This window comes from Octodon degus, unplaced genomic scaffold (genome assembly GCF_000260255.1).
Source record: "Octodon degus isolate 3935 unplaced genomic scaffold, OctDeg1.0 scaffold00024, whole genome shotgun sequence".
Classification (NCBI taxonomy): Eukaryota; Metazoa; Chordata; class Mammalia; order Rodentia; family Octodontidae; genus Octodon; species Octodon degus.
Window position 1 is genome coordinate 917,504 of NW_004524600.1, and position 11,209 is coordinate 928,712.

At 35.2% G+C, this 11,209-nt stretch overlaps 1 pseudogene; it reads left to right on the forward strand.

Annotated features, from left to right (window-relative positions):
• The first annotated feature begins 112 nt into the window (after window positions 1–112).
• The window catches only part of LOC101566640, a 98,347-nt pseudogene continuing 87,250 nt past the window's right edge, over window positions 113–11,209 (forward strand).

The window sequence follows — 11,209 nt, forward strand, 5'->3', positions numbered from 1 at the left end:
GAGTGAGCTCAAAGCGAGCCTGAACTGCATGGTGATATCCTGTTTTAAAATGAGAGGAAAGAAAAGGAATTTTAGTTACCATTCTTGTATTACAGTCCAAAAAATAGCCTATATGGTGATTGATCTTTGTCAGCATGACTGTACTAATGCATCTCCAGATGGCTGGGCAAACATTTCTGGCACTGTGAGTGGATTTCCGGAAGATGCACGTATTCAGATGCACAGAGCTAGTAAAGATCCACCTCCACCAACATCAGTGAGCCTTATTCAGCTTGTTGAGGAACAAGGTGGGCAAACTAGGACAAGAACATGACATGCTCTCTCTGTGCTGAAGCCAGGCTGCCCACTTTCCTGCCTTTGGACGTCAGCATTCACAGTTCTTGAGCTCTTAGTCTCCAGCTTTTGTAACAGTCACTTCCCAGCCTCTTTCACCTGGCCCTGGGAGCTGCATCTCTTATATCTAGGTAAATAAATTTTACATTTTTTAAAGAGAATAAAAATAGTAAAAAAAGGTTAGAAACTATACAGAATTTCACAAAACAAAATAATAGGAATTCAATAATTGTTTGTTGTCTTCAAAGAAGTTGTTCAAATTAGATATAAGTATGCAAAATAGGTCAAAAAGTTATAAAAATTAAAAAACATGGAGAAAAGCAATTTAAACATTAACTGCTGCTTTCAGTAGACCATCAGGAATCAGCAGTACAATTATCCAAACTCCTGTGTATATACATATATAATTCTTTTTCTCTTCTTTCCTTCTTCTCTCCTGTCTCTCATCCCAGTTGTTCCTCCCTTGGGAGAGTTTCTTTTCCTTTCACAGTATCTATTGTCTCTTTCAGATTTTATTTACTCTTTCAGGGCCTTACACCAGGGAGACAGTAAAATGTTTACACATGCGGGTCTGATCTATTTCAATTATGAGCACAGTTTCTAGCTGTATCCATTTACCTATAAAAGCCTGAAGTTTATCTTCTTTATAGTTGAGTAATACTCCATTGTATGAAAATATCACATCTTTTTTTATCCATTCCTCAGTTGATAGGCTTTTGGGTTGTTTCCAAGATGCAGCTATGACAAATTGTGCTACTGCAAGCATGGGTGCACATATACCACTGTAATATGTTTTAAGTTCTTCTGGAAACATACCCAGGAGAAGAATAGCTGGGTTGAATGGGTTCCCTGAGAGCTGCATCTTTGGTTCTTTCAGTTCTTAGACCCAGAGCAAAGTATCTCACTGGCTTTCTTGATTGTGCACCTTGCAGAGGGCATATATTGGGCTTTTGTAAGTGTGTGCGTTGGTTACCATAATAAATTTCCTCTTGTATATCAGACTTGTGTTCTCTGGGAGAAGCTTGATTAAAGATGTCTTAAACACATTTTTAAAAAATGTTAACATCAAGTCCTGTGATGGAATGAGATCCTAGACCTTGGAGATGTTGCCCATATATTATTCTTTCTGTGCCACGACAGTACATACTGATTTGTAAATATAATAGGATAAATATATACTACATTTGGAAAGAAAGAATAAGAAAACAAGTGAAATGCTAATTGTTTGCAAGTGAATGGTATCTTCAAGCTTGATTTTAAAGCCTAGTTTAATTCAAATCCACTGCACAAATGGTTTCCATAATTCATCTGACTCATTTCAAGCTTCTCCTTCATGGCTGACAGATTCAAATACTTGACCTAAGACTTCATTTTTTCTTATAAATGAAACACTAAAACTAACAAATAGGAATTATAGAGACTGAAAAGAGAATGTTGTATGTTTACGTATGACCAGAGCCATCTAGCCTGGTTGAACTAGGAGTATCTGCATCATGAAGAAAATATAAAAACAAATATGAAGACAAATGGTTTTCATATTGTCTGTATGGAAAGCTACGCTTTAGCAAAATACAAACATTTTGTATATTTTTATGTTCTTTTTTTATTAATTTTATTGAGAAACTTTTTTATTAGTCTTTTTTACTGATACAAAATTCTAGAAAACCAGGAAAAATTAAGCTATAATTGCTTAATTGTAATTATGTTGTTTGCACTATTTATCTTGCATAAAACTTGTGCTACAACTTATTGGGATCAAAGAAGGAAGAAGCGTGATGGGATATATGGTAGAAGTTGGCAAAAAAGAGACACTTAGTAGATAATTGTATAATGGAGAGACAAGAAACAAAAAAGCACATATAATATACGTATACAAATACAATTGTGTATTAGGGAAGCAAGCATAAAATCCCAAATAGACTGCTAAATTTCAGATACTGATTCAAAATGATTGAAAGAATTAAGAGAAGAAGGAGTGATACTGTATTCCACATTGCTTTATAAGCCTTGTGTAGACATGAACATTAAAAACTATGTACATATATTATTCTGAAATTAAATTAATAAAGAATTTAAGCCTATCCATTTGCATGTAAAAAAAAATCCTAAATTAAGGTACAGTTTACTTACTAATCCCTGAGGATACTGGCACCATCCCCGCATGATGGTTTTACAAGGAGACTGTTAAACACATTTTAAGGAATAAATTAGGCATAAGACTTTCTCATCTGTGTTTGTGTACCTGTGTAAACATGAGCATCTTCAACAGCAAGCAGAAGTAATACCCCTTCTTTATGATGTCAAGCTCTCTCCACTCTAAAATGGCTATCACTATGATAAAAATATTTCACATAACAAAAATAAGTAGTACACAAATATGTATAGTACAAGACCACTATCTTAAAATCATTACTGAGTATCAAATAATTGAGAGGTTCCAGTTATTAGTATGATACAACACATCTTTGCATGCATCATGTATTAAACACTAATATATAGTGAACTTCATCAAGACAATATTTAAGGTCATTGATAGCACAGTTAGAAAAGAATAAAATCTATGTACCCACTTTTCCAGAATTCTCCTAGTATAATTTTACTTCTTCAAATTATTCTACACTTGACTATTTTGTAAAAAGATATTTGTTCTATGTTCAAGAATGCTTAAAAAATGACTGCATAGTGTCTTTGAAAACTATTTCATTGCATTACACATCACCTTTAAAAATAATCCAAGATGTCTGTGGGATGAATCTTTCCCCAGAACTTGATATACATCCACGATTATTGCATGTGACCACACAGAGAAAATGGAAAGACACTAAAATGTTTTTAACACTAAGCCAGGCTCTGGAAATTTTTGTGGTTTTTGTGCACATGCTTTATGAAGCCATTAGCTTTAGTGTTCTAAATATTGCTGTATTAGCCTTCCTGTTATTAGGACAAAATGCAGGAAGTATTTTACACCCAAAACTAAAAAGGAGGGCTTTAATTTTGGCTCATAACTCCAGGGAGTTCATCCCACAGTCCACTGGCTCCAAAGCAGAAATGACAAGCTGGAAAGCCATGGAGGAAGACAGCTGCTTTACTCCTGGTGACTAAAAAGCAAGGAAGGGAGCAGGGTCAGAGTGAAGAACCTAGGGACAAGATATGGTAGCCAAGGTCATTCCTGCATGACCGACCCAGACACACTAACAATGTTCTCTATACTTGATGAAAAATATCTGTGCCATGTTATGCCTAAAATGTTTGATATTCAGACAGATAGTGAGGTTAAGCTTAACAGCCTAGTTTGTATAGTAATAACAATAAGCTTGTCTTCTGGAGAGTTAACAACCTAAGTTTGCAGACCTAATTAGAGAAAAAGGAGGGCTGCAAGGAAAGCCAACATTTTGGCCCTAGCCTTCCAAGGTCAATTAAGACTCAGGACATATGAGAACTTGTACTGTAACGTCATGTAACTCGGTAGTGTCCCAAATTTTCTAATCAAGGACATTATGGGGCCAAAGAGGAAAGTGATCAATGATGTAGAGTGTGCCTAAGGAGAGTCACATGGAGCGAAAACATTTTCTCAGGCTTTCACAGAGAGCACATTGGCCAAGCAATGGCCATGACTCATCCACATGGCTGACACTAACAAAGGTTCTACAATCTGAGGTACAGGATCTCAGGATAAATCCTGAGGTGATTTCACTGATCTTAGCAGATCCAAAAACTACAAATATTGTTTCATAGGTCTTGCTTTATCTTGGTCTTAACCATCTAGCAGAAAAGTATAAAAATGAAGTATAAGAAGTAAAGCCATTCTGTTATGTTGAACTATAGGGGACTCAGGTCAACAATTTCTGACATTGCCAGTGAAGTGGAAGACCCAATGCTATTGTGGACTACTGGACTCTTTCAGAATATTTTGCTGAGTTAACACACCTATAATATTCAAATGATGGAACTAAATAAAAAAGGGATACAGATGAATGTCCTTTTTGTATCTGTGTATTCAAAATGGTTAGGATAGATACATAGTTACATTCTCTTAATGAATAGAGGGATTTGTTGTAATAATGTTTGTAAATAGGATACCATGTCTGCATCTTGTACAGCAAATAACTATTAGGAAGAATGTATGAAATGTGTTAATTATTGAAACTGTCCTACCAATTTGATTTGAAACTGTCTCATTGCTATTTGTCTTTCAATAAAATTATGGGAAAAAAAGAAGCTCTCATATCAATCAAGTTGACCATCAGGTTCAACTGTCATGGTTTCTTTCCAATTTTATTTGCAGCATGGCCAGAGGCTGGCCTATGTTATTTGATTAGCTATTATTCATTGGTGCTTTTCCTTCTAATCATGCCCATGATAACTTTCTAATGTCAACTAGTGAACTAGACATTTTTATATGGGTATAATTCTATTTACATTGTTAGTACATGTACAGGTAAACATTACACAACACTTCTATATGATTATATATCTACTACTCTAACAAATGAAATTTGTATTCTGCTTTCTTTAAATATCCTATATTTCCCCATACTTTGCTATCTTTTCTTATCTTGGTAATTCTGTTCTGTGAGTTCATATTTAACATTTCTTTTGGTATGTCTATTATTATTACTTTATTTAAGTGTACATATTTACATACTTGCATGTTTATTGTGAAGTTTAAGATAGATTTCATTGAATTAGTTCTCTTAATTATAAGGTATGGCACTCTTTGTACTTATTAATAGTATCTGTATTAAGCTTTTTTTTTTTTTCGCAGAAACCAGAGATTGAACTCAGGCCCTTGTGCTTGCCAGGGAAGCACTTATTCCACTGAGCCATCTCCCCGGTCCCCCTGTATTAAGTTCTTTAATTGGCATTTTATCTGAAGTTAATATTGCTACAAATGTTTAATTTGGTGATTATTTTCTTTGGATATATGTTTGTCATAGTTCCAGTACAATCTTTTTAATTTTGTGTTTGCCTTACTTTTGTTTTGAATTATTTTTTAAAAGTAAAAAAAAAAAAAGCTGGTCCTTTTAGAACAGCATAATGAAATCTGTATTGAATCATTAGGTTTAATTTCATATTAATGTAATTAGAGTATCTGAATTATATAAACTTATTGTGCTGTATTTGGAACGTGCTTTGTTTTCCTTACCCACTTTTAAGTTGGATATTTGGCTTCTTATTGTCATTTCATCTGTATTTTAGAAGTAATAAAAATAGTTTCTACATTTTTAATAATTATTCTATAGCTCCAAAATAGACAGACTTATTTATGGGAGAAGAAATAGCTAAATCTATTTTTCACCACAAAACTATTATTAAGAAATACCAATGGCAAGTGTCAGGATCCATATACTCTTTGAAAAACCTTCTCAGTTTTGATAATTTTTCAGCATTACCCAAGAACTTGCTTAAAGTTCTGTACTTACAATTACAGTTTTATGACAACATGAACAGCTATGAGGAAAAGGCAAATAAGGCGATACCTGAGAGGGTCAAGGAGGAGGCCCAGGGAGCATCAGCCTCTCCACGCACCCTCCTGTTCACCAGACAAGAAGCTCTTGCAGCTTTGGATGTACAGAGACTGAAGACTCAATACATCACTGGTCCTGTAATTCAGCTCAGGAGTAGCCAGACCCTGAACTGAAACTATTTATGAGCCCATCTTGAGCCAGTTGATCAGACTAAACTCATGTACTAGAAAATGACTTGCAATAAATGAACAAACCCTCTCTCTCATAAGAGTGTTAATAGATCTTGAAGCTATGCATTGGAAAATAGAATGACCAGGTGCATTATTTATTATATCGGAGATCTCAAGTTTGAACAATTTTTGGCTATATATACAGGTCTGTTGTTTGGCCTCTAGTATTCTGTGTGTGTGTCTTGAGAGCCAAGGTAGGTAAATGTATATCATCATGTCCTAATATAACGATTTTATAGAAGAAAATCTTTAATTAAATATTGTATTATGTAAAATCTTATATTTTATGATGTTATTTTCTTGATATGGTAGTCTAGTTTCTTTTTCATATTTTGACAACTGTTTCTCTCCAATAAATGAAGTAGAATGCCCCTTTGTTCAGTGTAACAGTATCAGACAATCATAAATATAGTAGAGGTAAAAGTTGTAAAGATATATCTTATTGTACTTAAGATAAACCTGGGGATTACTGGAAAATAACAAAAAACCATATGAATATTCATTAAGCAAATGAACTGACATAATGAGTTTTTAAAATATTATAATTTCCAAAACCTACTCAAGTGAAAAATTTTGGCTACTTGTCAATAAGGTGTAATTCAATTAATTCACGTGGCATTTACCTAAACGGACTGACAATACTTTCTAAGTAAACAAACCAGCTTAATATTCTATCTGCAAGATGCACCATTATTTCAAAATCTACTACCATTATCACCAATGTTAGTATAATACCTATGATGAGAAACCCTTTGCAATCCATGAACCAATGAAATTTTCAGTAAACCATTCCATTGGTAGCTTATCTTTTGAAGATGGACAAATGACAATTTACAACATAAAATCTTTGGAGTGCTAAGGAAAATAAAGAGGGTAGAGCTTCGTAAAGAGTATTAAGGTGAGTATGCCTGACTAGGAAGAATTTCAATGAGACTGAGTTCAACTAGTCTAGGTATTCCTTGCAATAATAAGAGAAGTATGAGACATTGTTTCAAAGGACATAGCTGGTCAGAGGACAATGTAGAGGAAGTGTCCTTCAAAAAGGCTCTCAGAACACCTTCAAAATGAAAATGTACTTGCACAGGGTATTAGACTTACAACTCAGGGAGCACAGATTCCAGCAGAAAGTAGTATGCATCCTGTTCTGAAAGGGTTTGGAGTTTCTCTTTGAAGATGACAAAAGGTATTAAATGAGCTACATATCTCGTTCATCAATAATTATGACTGGAGCATAAATCTCTTCTATAATTCAGGGGCCCAGCACATCAACATAGACCATACCATTGTTCTAAGAAAGTATTTAGTTTATTCTATCCTACAAAAACGTTTTCTCAACCAAAAAAAAACCTTGTTGCATGTCAGTAAATTCAGAAGTGGTCTCTACAGGTAAGATAGAGTCTAGTTCCTGAAGTTAAGTCATGGCTGTCAACTTTCTCTCACAAATGAAATAGAAAATCTACTAGATTGTAACAATAAGAGCCCTTAAAAGAAGAGAATCACAACAGGTCATATGTTGGTGATGATTCAAGTTATAATTTGAAGATTCAGAAAAACTTTACCAAAATGCTGGGTTTATTTCCTTAATACTGTGGAGTCTCTAAAGGCTGGGGAAATTCTGACTAGTGTGAAAAAATATGTTAGAAAGCGCCATCTGTTCAGGAAAAAAAAAACGGAAAAGTTATAATCAGAAGAGATAATAAACCAGAAATTCCAAGAGAGTGTGCCAAATTGCTGAAAGTGGTAACAGAAGGGATGTTCAGGGAGGGTGCAAAGACACAATATGTGCCCCAGTGTACACGCTTATCTGAATTTATCAGGCATTCACTCAAGTAGCATGCATTAAGTCCTAGTCACATTTTAATCATTATTCTGAGTTTTCCTTACATGAAAACAAAGTATAAATCTTCACTGTAGCACATTCTTCCAGTTATGTGGAAGGAGCTCACATGGAGTCAAAGACATTGGATACAAAGGTATTAGGTAGGGCCAGGGAAATAGCTCAGTAGAATAAAAAGGTATTAGGTAGCTATAAATGGTTCCACACACTGAGTATAGCTTGTTGAGTCAGTGACATGTTTTCCCCTGACAAGAATTTGAAGGGAGATCACCCTCCCTTTCACAAACAAGTGTTATCAACCCCCATACGTGTGCTATTGACCTGAAGTGCTGGATTTAAAATACATATACAGTGAACAATTTGACAGGGACATTGAGAGCTCAGGCCATACTATTCCGTACTCTGTTACCCCATTCTCTTAGATCACCAGTTCTTAGATCACTTGTTGGGCTTGAAAGTTTGAAGCCTCCCCTTCCTGCATCCACCACCCCTGTAGACCAGGGACATGTTTAGGTCTTTGTCATTGGTCAGACCAGTTTCTCCTGAGAACTGCCTGTGCAAGCATACAGCCCAATTATGAGCTATACTCTACTTACTAATGGGACCTAAGTCCATTGTAATTGAGCAACTCAAATTTAGTCACTGATTATGTAATTGGTGTCCCTTATCTATCAAGTATATTCCCTGTGAAATTGTTTTACATTATCCTCCTCTCAAAGCACAGTAAACCTATGTGAAAATACAATCTTTGCCAATAAACCTTATGTTGTTCATATTTTTGTACTGTGACCATACAGAACAGCAGAATGCTTCACAACCCACTTAAGAGTTGATGAAGCCGTATTAGCTAGCACATGGTTGAAATAAGCTGGAGAAACTTTGGGAGATATATTGACAACAAATGCTTAACTGTAAATTGAAAACTCAGAAACAACCTATAAAAGAGAAGTAGGAAGAAGATGAGAAGTCAGGAACTGTGTTATTAGATCTATTCAAATAAAAGGAGAGAATAGAATTAAGAGCACAAATAAATGGAGTGTCTCTGAATAAAAGGGAAAAATCTCATCCACCGAATCTAGAGAGTTAATAAAAGACATGGACACAGATATATTTGAAAATGGGTTTGTTTTTCTCAGTGAAATAGGAAACAAATACTTCTGCTAAGAGAATGAGACTTACGGATTGAGTAATCACTTTCTTAGTGCTGGGGATTGCCTTCTTTCATTATACACAGACTTTTGCATAAAACCTCTATTTCAGGTTCTTATTTGTTCCATAGGACATTAAACCATGAGACTGGCAGGAAGCCAAAAACTCAGGCTATATGTGCATGAATCCTAAACTGTCTTTCCTCTTCAGCATGGAATCATTCCATCTGAATCCTTTCACTAAGATCTTTTTCTCTCCTTTTGTGTTTATCGAATTTCCCTATCAATCAATTCAAGGTAAAAAAAGATTTTCATCTGATTTGCTATTATTGTATTATCTTTATTGTTATAATTTCTTATGAATTGGCAGCATATGGTTCTGTAAGTTCATTGAGTATAAAAGCCTTGGGGAAAAAAGAGGAAAGAATTCATAAAAATAAAGATGCTTTAAAACCACAAAATCACTAATTGCTGTGATCTTTGCAGCAGTACAGCAAGGCCTAAGGAAGCTTTGTCTTCCTTAGGTGGTTTTAGGCCATTTCCACAAAGAATCATTGAACCCCCTTCCATTTGCAAGGGAACCTAATGTCTAGGAAACTGCAAAGTGAAAACTACAGAGTGGAAATAAAGGAGAAAAACAGTGTTTTTATCTCTTTGTTAATATCCATAATTAGTTTATTATATCTAAGAAAAGAAACACAGAAAAGAACTCAGTGGGAACCAGATGTAATGAAATGCTGCCTAAGTAAATTGCCAAAGCTTAAACAAAAGGAAAAGTAGTGAATGACTGAAGAGAGAAATAACTCAGGAAGTGTATACAACCAAATTGACTACCCTTTTACATATTTTAGTGTATTGAGCTAGCTTTTCTGTTGCTAAGACACAATATTCAACCCCTACAATTTAAAAGTGAAGAAGGTAAATTGGAGGTAGAATCTCAGAAGATTCAGATCACAGTCAGCTAGCCCCCCAGCAAAAACACCATAATGCTGGAAAGGTGTGGTGGAGCAAAGTTGCCTAGCTCATGGTACCCATGAAGCACACAAGGGGATCAGCTTCAACAAGGAGGCAGCCAAGGACCACATTATAGTACCTCAACTTGCTTCCATGACCCATCCAGAAATACTCAAAAGTGTGTTTAAGCAATCCCTTATTGAGCATATTTCCAAGTCAATCATTTTCACACAGTTAAAATTAATCATCACACATTTTCATAAGTTGAGATAACAGTTGAGAAATTATACTCAAATATTAAGAAAATTTAAAGCTAAAAGAGAATAGTTTGTTTTCAAATTATAAACTGTGGCAAAATACAGATGTGTATCAAGTCACAATGTTATGCTATTAAATAGTCAAATGAAATTTCACAGAGACAAAGAAATTTTCCAGAAGAGGATCTGAGAAGCATGCGAATTTGCTATTAGGAGTAGAGTGGACTCATTGTGCAGGAAAGGAAATAAATGAATGCAATAGTGTGACAATTCTTTGTAGAGAAACAATTTTCAACATTTCACTCAGTAAATGGAAGGTTTGCAGCTAAGTGTGTGCTGGACTGAATGAAATTCAATGTGTTAAGCATTCATGCTCAAAAAGTGCAGGGTATGAACATATCAATACTTGATGAATAATACCTTTTCCATTTTATGCCTAGGATGCTTGATATTCAGACAGATAGTGAGGTTAAGCTTAACAGCCTAGGTTGTATGGGAGTAACAATAAGCCTTTCTTCTGGAGGGTTAACAACCTAAATTTGCAGACCAAAATTAGAGAAAAAGGAGGACCACCAGAAAAGCCAAAATTTTGGCCCTAGCCTTCCGAGGTCAATTAAGACTCAGAACATATGAGAACTTGTACTGTAATGACATGTACCTCAGTTGTGTCCCAGATTTTCTAATCAAGGAGACTATGGGGCCAAAGAGGAAAGTGATCAATGACATAGAGTGTGCCTAAGGAGAGTCACAGGGAGAGAAAACATTCTCTCAGGTTTTCACAGAGAGCACATAGGCCAAGAAATGGTCATGACTCATCCACATGGCTGACACTGACAAAGGTTCTACAATATGAGGTACAGGATCTCAGGATAAATCCTGAGGGAGTTTCACTGACCTTATCAGACCCAAAAGCTACAACTCTTGTTGCATAGGTCCTGCTTTACCTTGGTCTTAACCATCCAGCAGAAAAGTATAAAAACAA